The sequence below is a fragment of the Pleurodeles waltl genome, chromosome 2_2 (genome assembly GCF_031143425.1).
Source record: "Pleurodeles waltl isolate 20211129_DDA chromosome 2_2, aPleWal1.hap1.20221129, whole genome shotgun sequence".
Classification (NCBI taxonomy): domain Eukaryota; kingdom Metazoa; phylum Chordata; class Amphibia; order Caudata; family Salamandridae; genus Pleurodeles; species Pleurodeles waltl.
Genome location: NC_090439.1, coordinates 584,834,855 through 584,854,089, shown reverse-complemented (window position 1 = coordinate 584,854,089; position 19,235 = coordinate 584,834,855). Strand labels below are relative to the sequence as shown.

General features: G+C 45.8%; 1 protein-coding gene across 4 annotated transcripts in view; it reads left to right on the top strand.

Moving 5' to 3' along the window:
• The window catches only part of NOL4 (nucleolar protein 4), a 633,075-nt gene that overhangs the window by 178,640 nt on the left and 435,200 nt on the right, over positions 1-19,235 (top strand). The window lies entirely within an intron of this gene.

Below are 19,235 nucleotides of genomic sequence, written 5' to 3'. Positions count from 1 at the left end.
AATACTTCTCACTTATCTTCCTAATTCAGGCAAGCATCTCTACTAAATACAATATTGTCAGCTCAGAAGCTCGTGTTCGACAAAGTGTACGCCAGGTTTGCTCGGAGAGAGCCATATATATATATATATATATATATATATATCTATATCACAAGCAGAAGAAGAAACGCACCGTAGGGTTGAACAGTTACGGAAGACAGCATCCTTTAAGCGGTCTTGCACGTGCTGCTAGGGGTCTCTCAACTATTTCTTTGCGATTCTGTGTTTAGCCAGTGATAAAAGCTGAGCTGTTCGTTTTCTGCTGCAGCTGGTGGAGCTGTAGAGGTCGGTCACATAGCCAAGGAGCATCTGCTGCAGTGTTAAATCAAGAGGCATTTGGATAGTTTCTGATATTGCATCCATCACGGACTTAAAGAAATCAAATACTCCTGGACATTGCGGTGCTAAATAAAAAAGCCAGCACGAGGATGTGAACAGCGTCAACATTCTGGCCTTACTGCATGATCCATGCAGTGCAGGAATATTGGGGTGCAATACATTTTATTGCTAAATGTATATTAGCGTCTGTCCATAGGTTTTTACATACCCATTTTGTCTCTGCACAGTAATTGTGGCAGTATGTTTTCCTGCATTTCTGTGACCAAATCTGCCTCCCATAGTTTGTGGGCAGAATGTATTACATTCATGCAAACCTCAGTGAACACATTATACAGTTTGAAAACCCTTCCTCTTGTTTTTATGGTGCATACCACTCGGGTTAATGGTGTGAATTCTGGTGGTTCTACTAGAAAAGATGGAGAACTAGGGCCAAATTTATCATAATTTGGGAAGGTGTACAATGTTGGCACATTCACAGGTTTACCACCCTAGGTAAATCTGTGAATGCGCCAAAATACATAGGTGGGTGCGTGGAAATGCAAACTCTCCTCTCATGTAATGCCTTCTCAGTGCAGAGAAACACAAGACAGTGACCTGATAAAAGACCTAATAGTAGATTCTTGGTACTCACAAACTTAAGTGTCAAAAAGATCCCGTCTTTAAATAAATGATCAAGACGAGTCAAATCTTTGGGAATCAGCATTTCAATTATTGTTTTGTCATGTGTTGGAGAATGTCAGGGCCTGCTTAGAAGAGCTGCCCAGTGCTAAGATTGTAAGTAAGCCTGAATCAATGTAAACTCTCCCCACCACTAAATGAGACACATGGCACATTAAATGAAGCGAGTAAATTGCAAAGTGAGACTCAACTGCATAATAAAATGTTTGAGGCATGTGTGGGTGTAAATACATAAGCTTAGCACAATCCTGCTATTTAGTGTTGGGCTTGGATGTGTGCAAGTTGTTTTTCTTTGAAGAAAGTCTTTCGAATCACAAGGTATTGTGACTCCTCCTCAGCTAGCAATGCACATGATCATTGACTCGATTGTTAGATTGCTTGTTTCCACCTTTAGATTCGGAAGTGTGCTCCTCCTGCTACATTTCAACACCATCAAAGGTTATTCCTTTGATACTGTCCGTATTGTTCTCGATCGTGGCTCAGTCCCTATCTCCCTGTTGTAACATCAACGTCAAATTCATCTGAGGTTTCCCATCTGGCTGTGGCCCTCTCGGGGCTTCACCTTTTGGGGTACAATTCACTTCAGGAGATGTCCACTTGGTGGTGGAACGGACGCCTTTTTGTTTTTCCTCTCTTCCCAAACACTGATTTACACCAGGTGTGCAACTTGTGCTCGTCCCCCAAACACGAAGAGAAAACCTCCGAGGCCTGCTAGTCTTTTCAATCAAAAGAGACACTCAGAGATTGAAGAGCCAGAAGAGTCGAAATGTCTTGAGACACCGCTGAAGACACTCTGGAACAATTTGGTTAGAAAGACCCAGAACTCGACGTGGAGGCCCATCAATCGGCTGCTGACGAAGGCAACTTTTCCATTATGGAAATGCAGGACATCACTCCCGGTCAAATTGTGAGTACTGTGCCCTCACTACCCCACCCTGACCACAGCAAACATCGATGAAAACTTGGCTACCCTCACACCAAAAAGCAAAGGCTGTTGTTGGGCCACCACTGCCTTCTAGCCATGGTTGGCACTGACCAGCTGATTCAGACACACCCAGCCCTGGCACCGAAAAAACAGCCTAAGCAGCACATCATCGACTCAGAACCTGCAAGTAGACCTTCAGCATTGGAAGCTTCGGTGCCAAAACAACATTCCACCTTGGCACTGAGAAAATTGACTTTGGCACCAAAAATACTATTACTAAACCCACGTCAGAGCTGAAATCTCTGCCAGCTGCTTAACAATTGGTAGAAACAGTACAATCAGTGCTTGAAAAACATCATCAGGAGTTGGACTCAAGGCAAAAGCATCTCATGATTCATCCAAATACAAGACCCCCTCATTCAGGTGCACAACCTGAAAAAAGACAGCTGTCTTTTGAGGAGGCTCTGGACATTCCTCTTCCCCCAAGAAAAAAGAGGATAAGGCAACTAGCCGACTGTACAGCAGTCCATCATCCTCACAGTCTGCTGTGCACACCCCATCACCACAACTCTCACCTGTTCATACTACAGACTCACCTGAGGGTTCAATACACTCCTGCAAAGGTGATGCAAATCAGTTCTCAAATCTACCTCAAGACGATCCATGGGACTCTTATGATGTAGAACCACCTAATAATAATGGACCCTATATCAGACCTCAAAAAATCTACTCACCCACTGCTATGGAGAGACATAATTTATGAGGTTGAGCTATTTTTAGGAGCCACTCGCCCCAAGTTGACAAAGAACACATGTTCTGTTTAGTCAGAAAGTGAAGGATCAATAAAAACACATTTGAATCTTTTTATCTTGGCACATTTGCTCTGTGTTCAGAGACAGCGGTCAAAGGCCAGTTAGTCTTCTTACAATTACCTTTCCTTCTCTGACTGCAGAGTTCCAGGATTTTGTAAAGTGAACTGTCTGACCTGCTGCACAAAAAATGTAAAATGAAAGACTGTAGTTTGTCACATTTTTCCAAACACACATTTAAATAGCTAATAACTCAACTGTACAAACATTTTCAAAACATATTTTAGTGGTTGCGAAAGTACAAAGAAATGTTTGTTCTTCTGGTTGATGAAAAAATATTTTAATAAGACAAAGGCAAATCTGAACACTTTACTTGGTGTTGTGCAAATGATAAATATGTTTTCTAAAACCCAAGTTTCACAGATTATTGTTAATACACTATATAGCTTTATCAGTAAAGCTACAAGGTAGTGGGAAGGTTTTTGGACATTTCTTGGAAATTTATTGACTGTAAATGACAGTGCACCACCACATCATGCCGTAGTACTATATTTATTGGAAGTGAGTGTTTAAACATAAACTGAGAAACACTCCTGCCCTGATGGCAATGCCATTAGTAAACAAAGAGGCAAGCCAGGGATCATGTGTACCCTATACGTGGGCTAGATTCTTAGGGCCTCATTTTTTAGGAAGTCATGCAGTGCAGCTCAGCAAGTCACATTGATGCACTGCACTGCGTGACCGGGAAAGGGCAGGAATTTGCCATATTTTAATTCAATACAGTGCATAGCTGTCCTTTCCCATGCACTGGTGCACAATGGACTGCCTAGCACCAATGCAGGTACCCCTTGCACCATGGTGCAAGGGTGTCTGGAATGCATACAATATTGTTTTTGTGCAGGAAGAGACACTGTCCTGCACAAAAAACAATCCTGGGAGTCATATTCTTCTTTCTGTGTGTGTGCTGCAGAATGCAGCATACATAGAAAGACGAAGAAACAGGGAGAAATAGTGATAGTTCTCCTTATTACGCCTCCCCTGGGAAGGTGTAAGATTTTTGCACATCCCCAAGTTTACAAGTTCTTGTAAATCTGAGGATACGCAAAAATCCATGAGTGATGCATGGAACCACCCATGGAATGTCCATGGAACTCCTTCCTAGGGCAGATGAACGCAACACAGTGATTTGCTCTACAATGCGTTACTCCAGATATTTGGAGCCACCCAGAACCAAGCAAAGTGGCTTTGCGTGGCTTCAAAATCTGTTTTAAGGTTTGGATCGCTCTTGCACCACATTACGTGGTGCAAGAGCAATGCAAACTGCCTCATAAATAGGCCCCACGTTATACATGGAGCAAAGGTTTAGTCTATTTAATCAAAGAAAATAGTTTTTTTTGTTCAGCAGAAATTCTGAACACAAATATATGAGAATGAAGTTAAAGGCGACTGTAAAAATAATATTTGCGTAGGATCACATAATTTTAGCCCCGTTTATAGGTCAAGTACATGACAGATAGGTCGAGTAGATTATTCAAGTTACTCAAACTGTAGGTCTAGTAACATTTTTATGATTTTTCAAGGCCTGTATATCTAGCTAGTCCTTCCCCACCAGATGATGCAACAACTTATCATGACCTCTTAAGTAGAGCATATACATTCCATAAAGTACCTCTACATAATGAGCCCCTAGAATACAGTTTTTTATGTGAAACTGTCCCGCCCAGTCAGCGTTCGGCACAGTATCTGCCATTACGGTTATGCTTAGGCACACTTATGATATTTTCAATGACCCTATCAGAGTTAGAGTGATCACTCCCAGAGTTGATAAAAAATCTAAGCCTTCACCTAACGATCCAACATATGTCAAGGGACAACTTTCACCTGACTCCCTAGCCGTGGCCACAGCTTGTAAAAGAGCAAAATCTCAACACCCAGTGAGGTGCCCCCACAAGTTAAAGAGAGTTAGAAGTATAGATGCTGTGGGTAAGAAAGTGGCTGCACAATCTGCCAATCATTGGAGCATTGCAAAATCCATTGGTCTCTTATCGTGCTATGATAGGGCCTGCTGGGACGAGATGGAGGAAATTCTCCAGCATCTTCCAGAAGAGCAAAAGAAAGGTTGTATCAGATTGCCTCTGAGGATAAGCTTATATCAAACACATCTATATGTTATGTCCTCGATGCAGCTGACACAGCAGCTAGGGGCATAAATTCAAGCCTGTGCCTTAGAAGGCGTGCTTGGCTAAGGGTGTCAGGTTCTAAGCCTGAAGTTCAACAGAACTTACTAGCTCTCCTCTTTGACAGAGAACATGTTTTTGCGCCCCAGGTAGACACCCTTTTATAAGCAAAATAAAGGAGGACACCGAAACAGCTAAGGCTTATGGGAGCATTGCAAACACCATCTCAACGTGGTTCCTTTTGCCTCACCTCTTATTGTGGAGGATCCAAAACAACCTACCCTGAAACCCTCACATCATATAACAAAACCCAAACATCCTCACCAAAGGGATATTGGGTTCATATAGAGGAAATAGTTCCAACGGTAGAGGTAAAGGCGGCTGCATCAAACTTTCCACCTCCATCAGCAAGCCTAGACTTGCTGACCACCCCCAATCACACTACATCTGTGGGGTTGACTACAACAGTTTCTTTCCCCCCGATCAGTGAGTGTTGGCTATTATCCAACATGGTTATTGTCTGGAGCTCACTTCCACACCTCCAAACATCCCCTCTCGTAAATATATACTCTCAACAGAACATCAACTATTACTCAAAGAGGAGGTTCATATACTTCTCAATGAATGCGCCTTAGAACCATTGCCTGTACACCAACAAGGCACATGGTTTTATTCACTCTACTTCCTTGTACCCAAATAGGAAAGGTCTCTAAGGCCAATCTTGGACCAAAGAACCCTAAACCAATACATCCTCTCAGAGCATTTTCACATGGTCACTCTGCAAGTTGTCATTTCATTACTACGACAAGGAGAATTCCTGGCAGCAGTAGATCTGAAATACACCTATTTTCACATCCCCATTCACCCAGTGCATCGAAAATATATCAGGATCAAGAAAACACCCAATATTTTCAATTGAAGGTGCTCCTCTTCAGAGTTACAATTACCGCCAGGGTTTCACAAAATGTCTCGCAGTAGTAGCAGCCCACCTGCACAGACAAAACAAACCCATTTTTCCATACCTAGACAACTGGCCCATCAAGAGCGCAACACACCACCTCTATTTTCAACACACTCAGTTCACCACAAACTTGCTCTATCAGTTAGACTTTACCATCAATGCAGTCAAATCCCCCTCCAACCCCTCCAAGTACAACGCTACCTAGGAGCCATTCTGGACTCACAGTGGGTGATAGCTTATCCCTGTGCTGCCCGGACTCAATCCTCCCAGGTGCTCAATCCACAGTTCCAACCTCTCTAGCCAGTAACAGTGCGGACAGTCATGCGTCTTCTCGGTATGCACATCCAAAGAACCCCATGCTAGACTCAACATGCATCCGCTGCAGAGTGCTAAGTACACCAATGGACTCAAGTGGAGGGTCAATTGGAAGACATAGTGTTGGTGGGCTATCAAGCGTATCACTCTATGCAGTGGTGGAACACCAACAATCTCCTCAAAGGATGGACATTCCTAGACCCAGTTCCACAGAGAACCATAACAATGGACACCTCCCTCACTGGTTGGGAAGCACACTCACAGGATCTCACAGTCCAGGGATGCTGGACGCCCAGTCAGAGACATCTCCTTATGAATCATCTGGAGTTGCCAGCTGTTCAGGTAACGCTCAAAGTCTTCCTTTCTCAGCTGATTGGCAAGGTAGTCCTCATCAAGACAGCAATCATGACTGTCATCTATTGTCTCAAAAGACAGGGTGGCACCAGATCCTCTTAGCTATCTCATATAGCCCAGAACATCTGTTAGTGGAGTTCCTTCCAGGAGCAAACAACAACTTTGCAGATATCCTCATTAGGAGCCAGCAACAAGTCCACGAGTGGGTACTCCACCCACAGGTCCTCCTCTTATACTTCCAGCACTGGGATCAACCACAAATAGACCTCTTTGCAACAGCAGAAAATGCAAAATGTCAAAACCTTGCCTCCAGGTTCCCACAGTCCAAGGGAAATGCCTTATAGATGAGTTGGTCAGGGATATTTGCTTACACTTTTCTACTTCTTCCACTGCTTCTGGTCTGCAAACTTCATCAGACATCTCTCACCCTCATCCTTGGGACTCCCACATGAGCCAACAACCATGGTTCACCACACTCCTGGAACTCTTAGTAGTTCCCCATAAGGTATTGCCGACCTTCTCATGCAGAACTTTGGAGAAATCAGACATCCCGACCCCAGGTCCCTTAACCTTGCAATTTGGCTCCCGAAGTCCTAGAGTTTGGTTATTTAAATCTACCACAACCCTGTATGGACATTCTTAAAGAAGCACGCAGACCCACTTCTTGTGCTTGCTATGCAGCTAAGTAGAAATTATTTGTCCACTATTGCTATTCCAACCAAATTGGTCCTGTGCAACCCAGTTTTCAAGACATCATGTGTTACCTTTTTCACCTGCATACCTGCGGCCTATCCTTTACAGCTATAAGGTTGCACCTAGCGGCAGAAGGCGCATATCTGCAAAACAGATAACATACATCATCATTCAGAATCCTAGTTGTTAAAGCCATCACAGAAGGTTCTAAATGGGTCATTCCTCCTGGGGATGCTGCCAGCACCCACATGGAATCTTAATATTGTATTAAGAAGATTAATGGGCCCTCCATTCAACCCCCCCCACTCCTGCCCCCTCCAGTGCTTGTCATGGAAAGTATAGTTTCTAGTGGCTATCACTTCACTTAGATGTGTCAGTGAGCTTCAGGCCATAACCTTAGAATAACCATTTTTCCAACTACATAAAGTTTGGGTGGTACTATGTACAGACCCTAAATTTCTTTCCTAGGTGGTATCGCAATTTCACTGTAATCAATATATAGAACTACTAGTGTTTTTCCCTCAACCTGACTCAGTTGAAGAAAGGGCTCTACACGCCCTAGACGTCAAACAAGCCCTAATGTACCATATTGATAGAACAAATACATTTTGGCAACTCTATCTTGCTTTCTCTTACCCATATAAAGGAAGAGCCATTTCGAACTCAGGTACTGCATGCTGGATTGTCAAATGTATCCATACATGCTATGCCAAAGCTAAAAGACCTTCACCACCTCCTCCTCCTAAAGCTCACTCCAATTGCAAAAAAGAGCTTCAATTGCTCTTCTAGAAAATGTACCTATAGCTGACATATGTAAAGTAGCTACGTGGTCTACACCACATACATTTACAAAGCATTACTGCACAGATGTACTGGCTCGCGAACAAGCTAATGTCAGCCAGGCAGTCCTGCATACTTTATTCCACACAACTGTAACACCCACAGGCTAGCCACTGCTTTTCAGTCAATGCTAAGGATGTATATTTACAGCCACACATGCCTCGAAGGGAAAATGTAACTTACCTAGTATGCATCTGTTCATGGCATGTAGTGCTGTATATTGGCATGCACCTACCCTCTTACTCAGACACCTGTGGTTGTTACAGTTATTTTTATATTTATCACTTACTTTTTCTGCATGAACATCACATTATCCTACACATTCTATCCTTACCTATCTTTCAGGAAAAATATCTACCAATGGAGTTGATGATCATGCGCATAGCTAGTAAGAGGAGGAGTAACCATACCTTGTGACTCAAAAAACTTTCTTATAACTTGCACACATTGGAGCCCAATACTTAATGGCGGGATTAGTACTAAGCACGTGAATCTACAGCACTACATACCATGAACAGAAGCTTACTGAGTAAGTTACATTTTCATTTTCCTTGTCAGGAACTGCAAAGTTTTCTCTATTATATGGTAGAGTTAACATTTCCCATTATAGTAGTAGCTGCATTCCAGACCATATCAGTCTGGAGACTAATGATCTTATTTGTATGAAAAGGCCCTGTACAATGGATAGGAATGTTAGTAAACACATCTAAAATATTTGGTAGCTCTCTCATTTCAATAAGAACTACCCTATCTGCCAGTGACAGCGGTAACTCACTCCTTCGCCAGCTTTTCTAGGCACAACACTCATCCCTCTCTAATTAAGATTCTGACTTGAATGTTGTGTTTCATATCCAGTTTTGGATTACAAACCCTGTCGCCTACACTTCAATGCATAGCTAATATTTTGTAATGCATGGATTTGAAAAACATTCTCGTTTTGTTTTGTTGTCTTTCATGCATTTCATACTAATGTTTTCATAACATGCATGACCTGAAAATAGAAAATATTTCTGCAGTATATCACACAAAACTGTAAGGAACATAAGATTAAATGGAACTTGAATGGTTCTTGCTTTCCTTTGGACATTTTGTTTGTGTTAGTCCATGAGTCCTGACATGTAATTCTATGAATGATGAACTCAGCACCAGTGCTTCATTTGTAACATAACGAGTGCTGGTTTCCAAAGTTTTGCTTGGCAGCCAGCAGCTGTAGATGATTAATGTTGGAGTTGCGGAATACCAAGGCTTCATCATCTTGATGTCATCTTTTGGCCTCTTTCCTCCATCACCATACACTCCATACCACATAATTTCACTCTGAAAGGTTCGTTTTTATCCTTGACTTCCCCCTTTGTCTCTCCTTTTCCATCGTTCTCCTTTTCTCCTTTTGTGTTTGGCCTCTGGGTCAAAGTCTAATGATGAAAATTAAGTTCTGGTCCCAACAACGAGTGCCGTTGCGTCACACCTACAACCACCGACTCAAGTAAAGCACCTCTCAGCACCAGTGCCCAGACAAGTAAATTATAAAATGCGTATGAAACACAAACTTCTCTTTACTGAATGTAGGAAAATGCCCTGTTTGGCATGGCCACCAGCCCCACTTTTTGCCACTGATACTGAGGTTTTTTTGACTGAGGTGCACTAGGTCCCTGCTAAACAGGTCCCCATGTTAGAGGAGAGTGTTCCTAAGGGCTGCAGCACATATTGTGCCACCATCAGCCCCTCCCCTAAAAATGAGAAGCACACATCTGTCATTGCAGTCTGCGTGCCCTGGTGCAAGCCAGGAAAAAATAAGACGTGGCATAACACTGGTGTACCATGTCCCTAACACTACATCTAAGTACCTGTAAGCCTTCCCTAAAGCAGGCCTGGAAGCCCTAAGGCAGGGTGCATTATACTTGATGTGTGGACGTATCTGCACAAGCAGATTTGCCCCTGTGATGTTCAGCCCCACTGCTGAATATTGCAGGTGAACTGGAAAGCTGTCTTAAGGTGTGTGCTGGACACGCGTCACCACGAGTGACCCAGTCACATAATGGCTTCACTGAACCCCAAGGTGTTTGCTACCAAACACGTCATTTTAATAAATTCAGGGTGATGCCAGCCTCAGATTTATTATGACATGCACCCAGAGGGTACCTTGGACATGCCCCCTGAACCCAACTAGTCTTTTGGTGTGTTGACATACTAGTTTCAACAGTCTGCCACCACCAGACATATTTTCAAAATCCCTGATGGTGAGAGCCCACGATCTCGAAGGTCAGAAACAATGCCTACTCCGTAGAGGTGTGTTACTACCCACTCCAGCAGGATGGCTAGCAGATCTGCATACCAAGGCCAGGGTCTTCAAAGATCCTGCCTACTTTGGTATGCAAGCACCCCAGCTTTCTCAGACCTGGGTGTAGCTACCCCCTGCCTTGAGGCCCATTTTGCACCAGGACAGGCGGGAATATTAGTTAATCAGTTGGAGTGTACCACCTCTGGGCTAAGCACACCCTCAAGTTGGGCTACCCAAACTGGACTCTTAAGGAAGGGTTCCACCATCTTGTTTTTGGTTGGAACTAGGCCTCCTGGGATAGAAATATGCCCCTCCTCACAGGAACTGGTCATATAGGGGGTGTAGGCATCCCAAGGGTAAGTAGCCCATTGGTTACTACCATGTACACCCCTAAATTCTCCTACATTAAGTATTTAGGTGGCTCCCCAACACCAGGAGACGGATTCTCTGGACCAAAGAGGAAGAAAGACACTGAAAAGCCACGAAAAGCAAGAACAGTGGAGCAGCTACTGACTTGGCACTGACCCTGCCAGCCTGCTTGCAGTCCTTGACCATTGCGCCGAAGAGGTCTCATTCTGCAGCTTCTGTGCCTCCATAAGCCTGGGTGGACTGCCTACACTTCTAAAAATACAAAGATCTCCCATGGAGCTACTTCCCTGCACCTTGCAGGCATCCAAGGAGAACCCTGAGGACTCCAGACTGCCTAAAACCCAACCCCGGACAGCAACACTGCACCTGTTACCCGTAGCTCGAGCTGAAGTGGGGCAACAGTGCCAGCGTGGTTTCCCAGCCCTTCAGAACACCAGCCCACATTTAGGGGGTCATTCCGACCCCGGCGGTCAAGGACCGCCGGGGCCGGGGATGCGGGAGCACTGCCAACAGGCTGGCGGTGCTCCTCAGGACATTCTGACCGCGGCGGTTCAGCCGCGGTCAGAACAGGAAAACCGGCGGTCTCCTGCCGGTTCTCCGCTGTCCTGCAGAATCCTCCATGGCGGCGCAGCTTGCTGCGCCGCCATGGGGATTCTGACACCCCATACCGCCATCCGACCCGCCAGGAACAGGATGGCGGTATGGGGTGTTGTGGGGCCCCTGGGGGCCCCTGCAGTGCCCATGCCAATGGCATGGGCACTGCAGGGGCCCCCGTAAGAGGGCCCCACTTTGTATTTCAGTGTCTGCTTTGCAGACACTGAAATACGCGACTGGTGCCACTGCACCCGTCGCACATACCCACTCCGCCGGCTCCATTCGGAGCCGGCTTCCTCGTGGGGAGGGGATTCCCGCTGGGCTGGCGGGCGGCCTTCTGGCGGTCGCCCGCCAGCCCAGCGGGAAAGCCAGAATGGCCTCCGCGGTCTTTCGACCGCGGAGCGGCCATATGACGGCTCCCTCCAGGCGGGCGGCTCCCGCCGCCCGCGGGGGTCAGAATGACCCCCCTTAGTGTCTCAACTGTGGACTCCTGGACGCCGCCTGCAGCCTCTTTGTGCAGGCCTCTTCTATGGCAACCGCTTCTGGTGACAAACTCCCCGTCGATCCAGCACACCATTGCACCCAGCCGCCCGCGAACGAGGAGAAGAGGACCAAAGGTATCCCTACCTCCCTGAGCCTTGTGAGAACTGAACCCACTTTTTGGTTCAGGTGAACTGGACGCCTTTTTCTGCAGGCCGCCTCTACTGCGACTGTCTCCGGTGATGGGTACCCAACGGTCCAGGACTGCTGTGCACCCAGCCACCCTGGACCAAGGAGAAGAGGATCACCTGTGTCCCCACATCCCTGAGCATCCTAAGACTTGAGCCCGCCTGTTGGTTCAGTCGGATTGCACCCCCCCCCCAATCCTCACCTGCAGCTTCTTTTCCCCAGGATTTTTTCTTATTGATATCAATGGGGCACCCAATGTCATAAAGTACCTCTGCAACCATATGCCCCAGAACCCTGCAAGGTGTCCTGCTGGTACTGCCCTGCACAGTGCACTGTACTTACCTTAACTCCTGAGAACTGGTCCTGTAAGTTGCTGTTGAATGACTGTATGCAGTACTTGTGTTTGGCTCCATGGGATTGCATTACTGCTTCAAAAACACTTTACGTATCTTGCCATTCTACTTTAAAACTGTAACAGCATTTATCTTGGTTAAAATAATTTGGTGTTGAAACATAATATAAACATAGTATCTATTTTTCGACCAATTGGTCTTAAGTTCCTTCTTGAGTGTGTGTCTTGTTTATTGCCTCTGTGAGTACAACAAATGCTTAGCGTTACCTCCTGATGAGCCTAACTGCTCGCCTACGCTACCACAAAAGAGAGCTTTTGGGGTTGTTATTAGTAACCCTGTAGATTAATAGGGGTCATCTAGACTATCTGCGTAATGCCCCCATACATTGGTGCACTACACAGCCAGCTTCCTACACTGAAGTATACAGGGAGTGCAGAATTATTAGGCAAATGAGTATTTTGACCACATCATCCTCTTTATGCATGTTGTCTTACTCCAAGCTATATAGGCTCGAAAGCCTACTACCAATTAAGCATATTAGGTGATGTGCATCTCTGTAATGAGAAGGGGTGTGGTCTAATGACATCAACACCCTATATCAGGTGTGCATAATTATTAGGCAACTTCCTTTCCTTTGGCAAAATGGGTCAAAAGAAGGACTTGACAGGCTCAGAAAAGTCAAAAATAGTGAGATATCTTGCAGAGGGATGCAGCACTCTTAAAATTGCAAAGCTTCTGAAGCGTGATCATCGAACAATCAAGCGTTTCATTCAAAATAGTCAACAGGGTCGCAAGAAGCGTGTGGAAAAACCAAGGCGCAAAATAACTGCCCATGAACTGAGAAAAGTCAAGCGTGCAGCTGCCACGATGCCACTTGCCACCAGTTTGGCCATATTTCAGAGCTGCAACATCACTGGAGTGCCCAAAAGCACAAGGTGTGCAATACTCAGAGACATGGCCAAGGTAAGAAAGGCTGAAAGACGACCACCACTGAACAAGACACACAAGCTGAAACGTCAAGACTGGGCCAAGAAATATCTCAAGACTGATTTTTCTAAGGTTTTATGGACTGATGAAATGAGAGTGAGTCTTGATGGGCCAGATGGATGGGCCCGTGGCTGGATTGGTAAAGGGCAGAGAGCTCCAGTCCGACTCAGACGCCAGCAAGGTGGAGGTGGAGTACTGGTTTGGGCTGGTATCATCAAAGATGAGCTTGTGGGGCCTTTTCGGGTTGAGGATGGAGTCAAGCTCAACTCCCAGTCCTACTGCCAGTTCCTGGAAGACACCTTCTTCAAGCAGTGGTACAGGAAGAAGTCTGCATCCTTCAAGAAAAACATGATTTTCATGCAGGACAATGCTCCATCACACGCGTCCAAGTACTCCACAGCGTGGCTGGCAAGAAAGGGTATAAAAGAAGGAAATCTAATGACATGGCCTCCTTGTTCACCTGATCTGAACCCCATTGAGAACCTGTGGTCCATCATCAAATGTGAGATTTACAAGGAGGGAAAACAGTACACCTCTCTGAACAGTGTCTGGGAGGCTGTGGTTGCTGCTGCACGCAATGTTGATGGTGAACAGATCAAAACACTGACAGAATCCATGGATGGCAGGCTTTTGAGTGTCCTTGCAAAGAAAGGTGGCTATATTGGTCACTGATTTGTTTTTGTTTTGTTTTTGAATGTCAGAAATGTATATTTGTGAATGTTGAGATGTTATATTGGTTTCACTGGTAATGATAAATAATTGAAATGGGTATATATTTTTTTTTGTTAAGTTGCCTAATAATTATGCACAGTGATAGTCACCTGCACACACAGATATCCCCCTAACATAGCTAAAACTAAAAACAAACTAAAAACTACTTCCAAAAATATTCAGTTTTGATATTAATGAGTTTTTTGGGTTCATTGAGAACATGGTTGTTGTTCAATAATAAAATTAATCCTCAAAAATACAACTTGCCTAATAATTCTGCACTCCCTGTATATGTACAGGTATATTTACAATCTGCACTTAAGAGTGCATGGATGGGGGAAGTTAATGCTAAACTTTTATGCAGTTAGTATTACCGCATCGAAAAGTTATCCATTTCTTCAAGCAATGTCACCACTTTTAAATTCATAGGAGCAGAGACCCAGAGAGAATTGCCATTTATAGCAAGACTTTTTTCTGTGGATTGATATAAGATAGCCCTTTCTGTAGGTTAATAATGCAGGGACTTTACCCCACAGTTTTACCTGATCCCACAGCTATCCCCTAATGTTAGGTATTATTTTTTTAAGATTCAGATTTTTGTTGCAGGTCGTAATTACATTCGGCTGCAACAACAACAAGGCGATGAATGGAATGCTTGAATTAATCTCATTCTCAACCAAAAGCATTCTATTCCATCGTTTTTCGTCCATCATTCCATTTCCTATTGAACCCAGCCATGTGCAAATCAGTCTTGACCCTGCTACAGTAGGAATAGCTTAACCCAGACTGCCACATCAGGTCCTTCCTGGAAGGGAACACAAACAGCCTATGACCTGTTTCACCCTGATTGTGGCTCTTCAGTTTGGGGTAGTTTAGTTTTAGTGGAGCAGTGAGTGCAGGACTCAAGTCTGGACATACCCGTCTCATTAGGGTGTCAACTGCAACAGGAACAAGTGATGGATATAATGCCTGAATTAGTCTTGGCCACTGGCAGTCATTTGGACAGAACTCCAGTCCATTGTTTTTCACACTTCATGCCCCTTCACTTTGGACCCAGCCATTGGTATATCAGTCTTGACGCTTTTCCAATAAGAACAGTCCAGCCGGAACTGACATTTCAGGTCCTCCCTGAAGAGGAACACAAGCAACCCAGCCTTGTTTCATCCTGATTGCGGCTTTTCAGTCAGGTGTAGCTTGCTTCCCATAGCATAGTGAGCAAGGGACCCACAGCTGGGCAAATCTGTCGCATGTAGGGCATCCACTGCAACAGCAACAAGGTAATGGATAGAATGCTTGAATTAATCTCAGTAACTGGCAATCACTTGGGCTGCACTCCAGGCCATCATTTTTTGCCCACCATGCCACCTCACTTTGGACCATCCCATATGCAAATCAGTCTTGACCCTGCTCCAATAGGAGCAGCACAGCCTGAACTGGTGAGCTCCTCCCTAAACCACGATTCAGGCAACCCAGATCTAGTTTCGCCCTGAAAGGGACTGTTCAGTCAAGTATAGCTTGGCTCACTGTGTCAAGTATAGCTTGGTCCCTGCAGCACAGTGAGCAAAGGAACCACGTCTGGGCAGACCCTTCTTACTTAGGGCATCAACTGCAACAACAAGGTGGTTGATGGAATGCTTGAATTAATCTCAGCCACTGACAGTCAATGAATGATGTACCAGAGGGCATAATTTTTCACCCACCATGCCACCTCAGTTTCAAATCAGTCTTGATCCTGCTCCAGTAGTAACAGCCCAGCCAGCCCAAACTGTCAGGCCAGTTCAAATGGGTGTAGCTTGGTTACACTGGTGCAGTGAGCACGGGCCCATATGTAGGCATGCCATCAGCTCATGCTAATCTTAACCTCATTAAATTATGAATGTCTGTAGCTGTCTGTGACAATGTAGCATCTTTGGCTGGTCTGGGGACCAAGTGCTGATTTCCCATTAATAAAGGTAGTCTTAAATGCCAAATTAAAAGGCAATTCTTGTAGTGAATTGAGTGCAGACTGTATGACATCTTTCGGTTAACCAAATGCCTTATTTATTATTCAATATATCTCTCCTCTACTACCGCTCCTTAGCCAATATCAACTTCACCTACCAAGCCATACCAAGTTTACCAACTCTATGAATGTATACCCTTTCTGTGTATTCCAAATCCCTGTGGCCAAAGCGCCGTTGGCTGAGGTTGCCTTCTGTTGGACCTGGCCCTTTTACAGGGTCATTCCCCAGACTTTTTGCTTTTTGCCTACTTATTTTTCTGACCTTTGTTGGCTGACATTTTGAGTCTGAGCACTTTTTTACTGCCAACCAGTGCTAAAGTGCATGTGCTCACCCTTGTAAAATTGGTATGATTGGCTTATACCTAATTGGCATATTTAATTTACCTGTAAGTCCCTTGTAAAGTGGTATCCCTATACCCAGGGCCTATAAATTAAATGCTACTAGTGGGCCTGCAGCGCTGCTTGCGCCACCCACTGCAGTAGCCTGTCAAACCTATCCCAGGCTTATGTGCGCAGTTTTCTGCCACAGGGACCTGGCATCTAAATTTACTTGCCAGGCCCAGAACTTCCCTTTTACTACATGTAAGTCACCCCTAAGATACTCCCTAGCTAGCCCTATGGGCAGGGTGCCATGTATGTAGAAGGCAGGACATGTGCCAGGTACTGTGGCCTGTCCTGGTAGTGACAAACTAACTTGGTGTCTCACTGCTGAAGGTGCTGCCTTCTCCTAGGATTGCATTGGAAATGCCCTGCCTCATGTGTAAGGGGTATTGCCTGATTTATAAGGGGTAGCGTAGACATGTTTGGTATGGTTGTGATAGTGATAAGAAATGCTGCTTACTGGTGTAGGTGTATTTTTTATTACTATCAGAAATGCCACTTCTAGAAAGTGCACACTTATCTGTGCTTATGACTCTGGTGTTTTGCAGCTTACCTCCAATCCACGTCTGGGCAGACTGACAGTTGGGGCTTTGTGCATACTTTTCAGACAGCCTGTACACAGGGAGGGTGGAGGTGTCACAGAGGTGAATCTACATATTGTATAGCCTTCCTGGGCTGAGAGAAGGGAGAGGCGGGCACACTTGCATTTGTAAAGGCTGTGCCCTGGCCTCGCGCAATAGGGTCATTTACCCCCCACTGATGTTTGAAGCCTGTGCTGGAGGAGAGAAAGGGCACTCCCAGAACCAGTTGTAACTGGTTGGAACCCCCTCTCCTCCCCATTGGAAAACATACTGTAAACTTAGTATAAGTACAGGGGAATTTTCCCCATAAATTAGACATTCTTTGGACATTCTTGGGACTCCAGGAACCTCACCTGGAGCTGGATGCAGGACGCTGTAGAGAGGACTCACCAGGATCACCTTGGACTACTGCTGCTGTGCTGACCTGTGACCTGCCTGGTCACAAGGAGGAACTGCCACTGCTTGCACCCCCTTGTTGTGCTGGCCTGCTGCTGGGTTCGCCAGCCCTGTGCCCCTTCTCCATTCTTTTGTCTCCAGAGGCAGGGTGCTGTGGCCCCTGACCTCTGTAACTCCCTCCAGCACGAGGAGTGCTGCTTTTATTGCCTAGCGTTTTGGGAGCGCTACTGCGTGACCTTAATGCGCTTTTCAAAGCGCGTCTTTCCTGCTGAAAATCATCACCGCCGCGACCCAGGGTCAGCTGCGCTTGAAAGCGCTCCCTTCTGCTGCCGGGATTCACCGCCGCAGCCCGGGGGGTTTGTTGTGGCCTGAGCACATCACACTCCATCTAGTGCCCCGAGGGCACCCAAAAAAGAAGAACAGGATAGAGCTCGCTCCAACAGTGCCCCCGGGGCAAAGCGTGCTTTTTGATGCGCCCCCGGGGCACCTGCAGGCACCATCGTTGGTGCCTGTTCCACGCAACAGCCCAGGTCGGGCTGGAGAGCGGCTTCCGCACCGTACCGGGCGCGAGCGCTTTTTGAAGCAGGAGGGAAGCCTCATCGGAGGCCCCTGCTTCATTCTTCCTCTTTGGCAGCTGCACCGAGGACGAGGGCGGCTGCCTACAACCCCACAGGACACTGGGTGGAAAGGGAGTTCCCTTCTCGACCGGTCACTGCCTTAGGGGTGCGATCGCCCCAGTTACTTAATCTGGTTGGTTTTTGGGCCCCCCCTTTGGGAGAAAGCCATTTGAGGCCCGAGGGGGGTCCACAGAGATCACAGCCCAAGGAGGGGCCTGTTCTTTCACCACCGAGAGGGTGCAGTCCGCCTCTCTCCCCCAACAAAGATTGCGGGTCTCAGGAGTGGGCCGTTTTGTCACCGCAGAGAGAGTGCAGTCTGCCCCTGTCCCCCAGGAGAACCGTGTGGCCCCTGTTTCGCGCATAGGAGTGTCAGGGGCCCCTATGCTCCTTCCTCTTGTAGGCACCAGAAGTGCCTCTTCTTCACAAAAACAGGTACTTTTTAGGGGATATTGGCTCCAGGAGCCCTAGTATGGACCTTGGGGGGTTAATAGGTTTCCTACCTGCTTTGGTGACATTGCATATATGTGCTGATGTTCCTTTTATGGGCATGACATGCTGATATGTATTTTTTATGACTTGTGATGCATTTTCTAATATTCCTTTTATAGGTTTTTATGAGGTATTTATGACAAGTGCATATATTTCTTACTGTAGTTCCTGACTACTGCTTATGTTGCAGAATCCTGAGTGCTTACATGTTCTAATGTGACAACTGCGTATTCTTGCAGAGTATTAGTAACTTGTGTGACGTTCTGACAACTGCTAAGGTAGCAGGGTATTACTTATTTGTAATGTTGGTCTAATTATGTTTTGTGCAATACAGTGTATTTTTACATAGCTCAGTGTTGTGTTTACTTTGTGGTTTACATTTTGCGTCACGTGTGTTGTGTGTGTTGTGCAAACGTTTTACACATTGCCTCCGGGTTAGGCCTGACTGCTCGTGCCAAGCTACCAAGGGGGTGAGCAGGGGTTATCTTGGATGTGTAACTCCCTTGCCCTGACTAGAGTGGGTGAGTTCTGCCTGGCTTAGGTGCATACCCTACCCAACCAGAAACCCCATTTCTAACACCTTCCAATAGAAGCTCACTCATCTGTATGTTTTGAACCACTGAACTCCCAGCAAGAGTTTGCTTTGAAAAACTGATATCCTACCAGTAGGGTCAGCAT